This window comes from Pseudomyrmex gracilis, unplaced genomic scaffold (genome assembly GCF_002006095.1).
Source record: "Pseudomyrmex gracilis isolate BER0280 unplaced genomic scaffold, ASM200609v1 scaffold_1, whole genome shotgun sequence".
In the NCBI taxonomy this organism is placed as follows: Eukaryota; Metazoa; Arthropoda; class Insecta; order Hymenoptera; family Formicidae; genus Pseudomyrmex; species Pseudomyrmex gracilis.
In genome coordinates, this window is record NW_018020585.1 from 1,266,462 (window position 1) to 1,273,461 (window position 7,000).

The window sequence follows — 7,000 nt, forward strand, 5'->3', positions numbered from 1 at the left end:
TGAAAAATCCACTTGTGTAATAACCAGTAGTAAATGTATATATACATATCGTTCCTTTTAATCGTGTGCGATTATGGAGAATGTTAATTTGTAAAACATCAAGTATAATCTGGCTTACAACCGCCGATTGCAAACGTTATCGCTAAGGCAAACAATTTTATCGAACAATGTTAATTGTAAAACAACAACGATGACGTAACATCCGAAATTGCGCGAAACTTGTTGTTGAGTGTGTTGCTACACGATACTGACGGATTTGTGACTTCGCCATTTTCCTCGGACGAAGAAAATGAACGAAGTAGCTACACGTCGCGTATGCGTTTTATATTATATTTTATTGCCAAAGAGTCGGGGTACGATACGTATATAAAAAAATATAGAATAACATAGAGCGCGCGTCGAACACGGTAGCCAAGTGTGCGTTTATGTATCTTCGAAACTTTTTGAAGCGTATATGTTGTCAGTTACGATGTCGTATGTGACTTTATATGTCGCACTGTAATGCGTTGAATTAATGTACCTATCTACGTAGAGTGTAAATATCTTTTTGTATTTGTGTCCGTATTTTGTAAGAAAAAATATCGAATATATAGTGATTTATGTGTCTCTCAAAATCATCATCTTTGTTTTTCTTTTACCTATCAGTAAGTTGAGTAACTGTACAGTGCGAAACTTTTGGAGACTTTTATTATGGCACGTCGTCCCATTCAAACAGAGACTTTGTGCTTTCTTCACGATAATAGCAGAACAAAAGGATTGTATGTAACACAATACGTCGATTTTTTTATGTGATGATAAAAATTTTATTTACAAATGCGACAATTGTAGGAATTTGGGTACCAGTGACATGCAGGAGAGAATCGACCAATCGTTTATCTTACGGCAACATTATCGCAATTCACATAATTTTCCTCGTTCTTCGTCTCTCCGAGATGTCACCGGCAGAGGAAAGAATCACTGACATATGTAACAATAATAATCTTTACATTAAATACGATTAAAATCTAGCTATTTTTTTATGGACTATGCGGAATTACAATAATAGAAATATTTGGTTTTTTTCTCAAGGGGGAGATTCGTCCTGTTGTAGGAATAAGGATAAAGGGGATAGGGTAAATAGGGCCTTGGGTAGCTGGGAATATATTTCTTTCTCATTTAAGTTTGAAAGGATAACATCACAGCATTGACATATCAACATCGAAACGATCGGAGCATCTCGTTCCTCAAAAGTTGCCGGAACATTTGACGAGTTTCCGCTCGCTTTTGAGGATGGAACATTCGTATGTAAGGAGCGCGAAAATACCCCCGTTTGGCTCGAGAACTCCCGAGGAGCGCGCTGCAACGATCGTAGCGCTTTTCGTTTGCTATAGAACAATTTACAATGACCGCGTTTAGCAGAAGACAGCGCTTCTGTGTTTAATGCCTGTATTCGGCGCGTGTACTCTCACATCTATATGCAATAGATACACAGAGGAACCGACCAATTACGGACAATAAGCACAAAGCTTGCACAAAGCGCCGAATTCTTCTGAACGCGGTCAATATCTCGTTAATTAGACATCTCAATTCCGTCTTCGAACAACCACACGCATTAAGTTCCTCTCATTTGCTCGTTCGCTCGCTCAAGCACGCACGCATACTCTCTCTCTCTCTTTCTCTCTCTCTCTCTTTTTTCTCTCTTTCTCGTGAGTCGCCTTGCATTCATCTTACAATCACCACGATTATTAGACTAGCAATGTGACACAATCCAAACACAATAGCTTTACAAATATTTCTCTATCTCTCGTCTTCTCTTTCGCAATTTTTTCTTATCTGTGCAACAATAGTGAAATAAAGTTCTCTTCTCAAGGAAAACGAATGGATCGCGGGTGGATCACGTGGAGCATCTCACCACGTGCTGAAATATTTACGTTTGCGTGCTCGTCAGTGAAACGACACTGATCGCGCGTTTGATGTCACAATAATATAGATAATATACAGAGAAAATCTTTGATCCGACGAACCAGCCACAAAAGGGAATTATCGAGGACGCTCGCGCATGCACGAAGTCTATCGTTCTCTTGACACGATTCCTACACACGCGACAGAATTTTTATCTGATCCTCGCGCAAGCAACAGTCGGCCCGAGTTGACAAGAACCCTTCTGCGCGATTTTTAAGAAAAATACTTGTCGTTAAATCATGATTTTACGCTGTTGACATTTTAATTTTTGCAAGAAATCTATTGGAATTTTAATTAGACTCATGGATCACAAGTTAGTGAACAATTTTACATAAACGTGTGTGTCATTGAAACACAAACTCAATTACATCATCGATAGAATAAAATTTTTCATTGTACTTGTAATCAAATTTGTTTTGTTTTTATAATATGTTTATTTAAGAGTCAACTCGAGCCACTACACGATGCAGCCGCAATCGTATACTGCATTTCCACTTTTCACTATACAGATATACTTTCGAAACCACATTATACCAGCAACAATGTTATTACGAAAGCCTTAAGGCTCGATACAAGGACAGGCATTTCGCAGTGTTTTTTTTTTTTTTTGTAAGCATACCGAGAGGATTTGCACTAGCCAAACGTCTTCCTCGCTTCGATCACGAGGGTGCTTAAGGCCTGCGCTCAATCCTCGTTTGGACCTTCTAACCATATGGGGTTGCATTCAATGAACACGTCGATAGGACGAATGAGGAAAATCGTCGTCGATGACTCGATGTGCTGCTTTAAACCTTTCAAACTACAAAGCGACGAATCAAGATTATCGTGTTATCCAAGTTGTTCTATTATACGTGTGAAGAGGACTCATAACAATTTGCAATCATATAATAAATTCTCTAATTTTTAACATCATCGCTTGTAAATACTCAAGACTAAAAATATTTTACAAACGCGCGCTACAAGATTGTAATTAGCTGAGAGTTGCGTATAATCTATCAACGGAAATAATTATGTGTCGTCTCAGAAAGATTTCTTAATCTCTTGATCGTTCTGACAATTTATTTCGATAATCAAAGCGAGCGTCGACGACGATTTCGCCACGATAAATTCGCTAAAATTTTACAGCTCTGTGCACACTGTATAAAGTCACGTTCAGATCCGCAATTAGCTTCGAGATTTAATCGCGAGTTCTCGAAGCTAAATGTGATCTCCCTAACATCCCCATCGTCTTACAAATCATCTTACAAATTCGCGTGCACACGGTGCGACAAAGTACTTAGCCGTACAAGTAATTATCATTTAACTATATAATCAGACAATATCAATCAACCGTTAAACTCTCTTTTCTCCCATCTCCGAATAACAAATAAATATATTTGAATCTAAAAACATTACGACAGAGCGTGCGCATCGTTTGACGATGCGATTACTGGAATTAACTAAGCGAGTTAATTTACTATTACGTGCACACAGTGCGAGCCAACGAACCAAATCCCACGCAATTTATCAGATCAGTTCGCGCCCTTACACGCGCACAAGTTGCACGAGAGAGTACAACATCGAAAAATTCAATTCTCGTACTCCAGCCTTCGTCTCCCATTTCACTTAATGTTGTAGAATCATTTTAGTCTTCAGAAAATTCATATGTTCCCAAATTCGACTTTCAGTGTTTCACCTTTCCTTATGATCATCCTCGTCACTAGTCTCAAAGCTTCTTATCTAGCATAACGTCTAGACGACGGGGCTCTCTATACGTAAATATATTCTGTACAAAGTCACATCCAATCGAGTCGCTGAATTTCGAGATTACCGCTGAAAGACACGAACACAAGACACGTCTCTTGGATGATTTCCAAGCGATGTTCAACGAGAAATAATTTAAAATTGATGTATTGCAAAAAAAATATAATAAAAACAATATTTCTAATATATTTTATACAAAATTTTAACAATCCAGAAAATATTTGATAAATGTTATTCTTAATTTCTCAAGAGCTTTTTGAAGTAATTTCGTTCGTTTCAAAATTCGGCGACGCGACGCGTTTCGTTCCAATGAAATTTTCAGTCAATTGTGTAGCTACACGCGGAAACTACGAGCGTTGATCTAAGCACTTGTGATCGAGGAATGCGGGTATTTTTGGGGATCACTTCCATCAAGCTATATAGTGAATTCTAAGCGCTATTTGAGCGCTACGTAGATCAGATATTAATGATGCCGAAAGGAAAACAGATGAATCGAAGCCGCTAAGTTTTTCTCAAAAACTCAAGTCGGATTAGAAATATTTTCATCGCAGGTACTTCCTCTAGAGGAACGTTTCCGTATGTATGTATGTGTATATGTGTACACGTATATATGACTTTTTGTTTTTTAATATATACTCATGAATCTCTCTCGTTCGCTGCTTATTCTCTGAGAGGAGTTACAAAACATTATAAAAATTTCCATTTCAACAATTAAAATATCTATAAGATATATGTCTTGTACAACTATAACTATGTATAGCGCACAACACTTTGCTCGGACCCATAGTCCACAAACACAAGCATAATCAATCACAAGTTTATATTCTCACTTTGCAGAAAACCGCTTTACTGTGTATGTGTGTGTTTGTGTGTGTGTGTGTTTATATAAATCTCTTTCTTCACATTAAAATTTAAAGACGTTTTAATTTTAACATTTTTTGCCTCTTTTGAATGCTATCACTAACTTTTCAACTAATAATTCGTTGTAATCTATAATATCTATAATTGTAATACATATGTATGTAAAAAAAAAGATAAGAATATATAGAAAAAAAACCTCATAAGATTACAGATTAAAAGTTAAAGCGGATTTCTTTCTGCAGCAGAAATATCACCTTCCATTCGCATTTTCTCGGAATGATCTTCAATTCAATGCGAATCGAAGCGGGAAACGAAGTTGTCGTACGGAAGCAAAATACGTGAATATCTTTTACATAGAGATTCACGGCAATAATGACAAAAACGTATTTATCTAATATGTACAAGAATCTGTGAAAGAATCTCGTGATTAAACGTCTTCGAAATATGTGTTAAATATATAGACAAACTTTTTCACGAGATGAATCAGCAATGATTTGAAAAATCGATCGTTTGTTGAAAAACGGAACTTCCGCTGCTCTCGATTCTCTCTCTCTCTTTCTCTCTCTTTCTCTCTCTCTCTCTCGCTCTCGCTCTCTCTCTTTCTCTCGCTCTCTCGCTCTCTCTCTCTCTCTCTCTCTTACGAACACACGCGAGATTAGATATAATTATATTTATATTTCTCTTTACAAAAATTTTCTCTTATGATAAAATTTACACATTCTCAACACTGATAATAAGCAATATTGGCGCGATAGTTCGCGTCGGCACAAAATCTCACGTGCTCCAGAGAATCGGATATATTTGATATAAATATATACCCTATCTACATATTAAAAGACGTATGAGCATAGAACTCATGATTATAGAATGTGCAAATCATCATTTGGTTTGCGACACTCTTCTCTCCGACAGACGTGTCATTTATCTTTTGGAACAAATTCTATAAAACTTTAAAAAGTAAATTAGGTACCCGCATTTAATGCAAATTAATTAGATATCAGTTTGTAGATTTTTTTAATGATCCGATTAGTTCAGTCACAATCTAGCGCTATGGCAAGACTAAGCATTTACAAGAGGAGTTTTAATAATCCAAGACAGATCCAACTATTTCATTGTATATTCTTTTTTCTAATAAATTTTTTACTTCATGCCATTTTATATTACGTATATGTAAAACGATCATTAATCAAGTAAGGTTGTATTATGCACTATTATTTAAATCAGGTTTTAAACGCTACATATTATCGTTTTGCCAACTACAAACACTATGTCTAATGTTTAACCAGCGAACAATCAAATAAACAGAGTGATCTCTACATGAGCTGTTCAAATCACGATCCGATATACATTTGCAATTCTCGTATGCAAATGCGTCGAGAAACAATTGCAAATAATGTAAAAAGAGATGCATTCACGCCCCGTGTAAAATTGCAACGCTTCAGAATAAAACAGCGTATGTATTGTATATAAATCGACATCGTGTGACCGTAATCGCGTACTTACGACGAGTACTTCCCGCAAAGAGAACAGATTCCTTACATCTCGATTCTCAAACTGACACAGCAACAAATTTGACCCGTAAACACACACACGAAAAAAGTAAAGACTCGAGATTACCCGCGCGCCTAGTGTTTATGCTAGTTGTTACAGCGACACGCACAACGTAGAACGCTGCTAATTAAAAGTGCGCCATTCGCACGCACAGCGTACGGTGGAAAAAGTTTTCAATTATAATTATCCTACACGTTAATTTATATCGCGATCTTTTTTCGTGCTACTTTTTCGAGCCTCGAGAACTCTTTAAAGATCACCGTAGATTATTTTCATCAATTGTTATTACGCTTCTCTTTAGTAATATGCGATAATTCTATAGTGACCTGCGAAATTGATCGACGATTGATTATTTTCTACCGCAGTCGGATCGATCGATGCGTTAAAAATGACAGTCGCAATGAGCATGTCACTAAAAGTTTTTTTTTCGTAAAGCAATAAATAATTTTTGTTATTATTTTTTTAACGCAAAGATGCCAATTTACGTTATACATAAAGCGTGTCTTTCATCGCTGTGCAAAACAAATACTCGAATGCGGCACTCGTTGAAAAGTACTCATTCTAGTATTTATAGTAGAAAATGAGTGATAAAGATTGCGAATAAAAAAATATGCGAAAGTCTTATATCAAAATTGAAATTTCTACTCACAGGATTATGTTTCTCTTCGAGAAGCGAATCGAATTTTTTAATAATTTAGCAAGAAGAAAGAGCGATAAATAATACGTATATTACGCTGAGAATGCAATAATTCAAATTTCATATATCCATAATTTCAGTCTATTATTACATGCAGAAAACCCTAATAGTTTCTATTCACATCTCCGCTTTCAACAGTCATTTTCTTTAATCTTCTTTTCTGTCTTCTCTCTCTCCCTCTCTCTCTCTTATGTCGATTAAAATTCA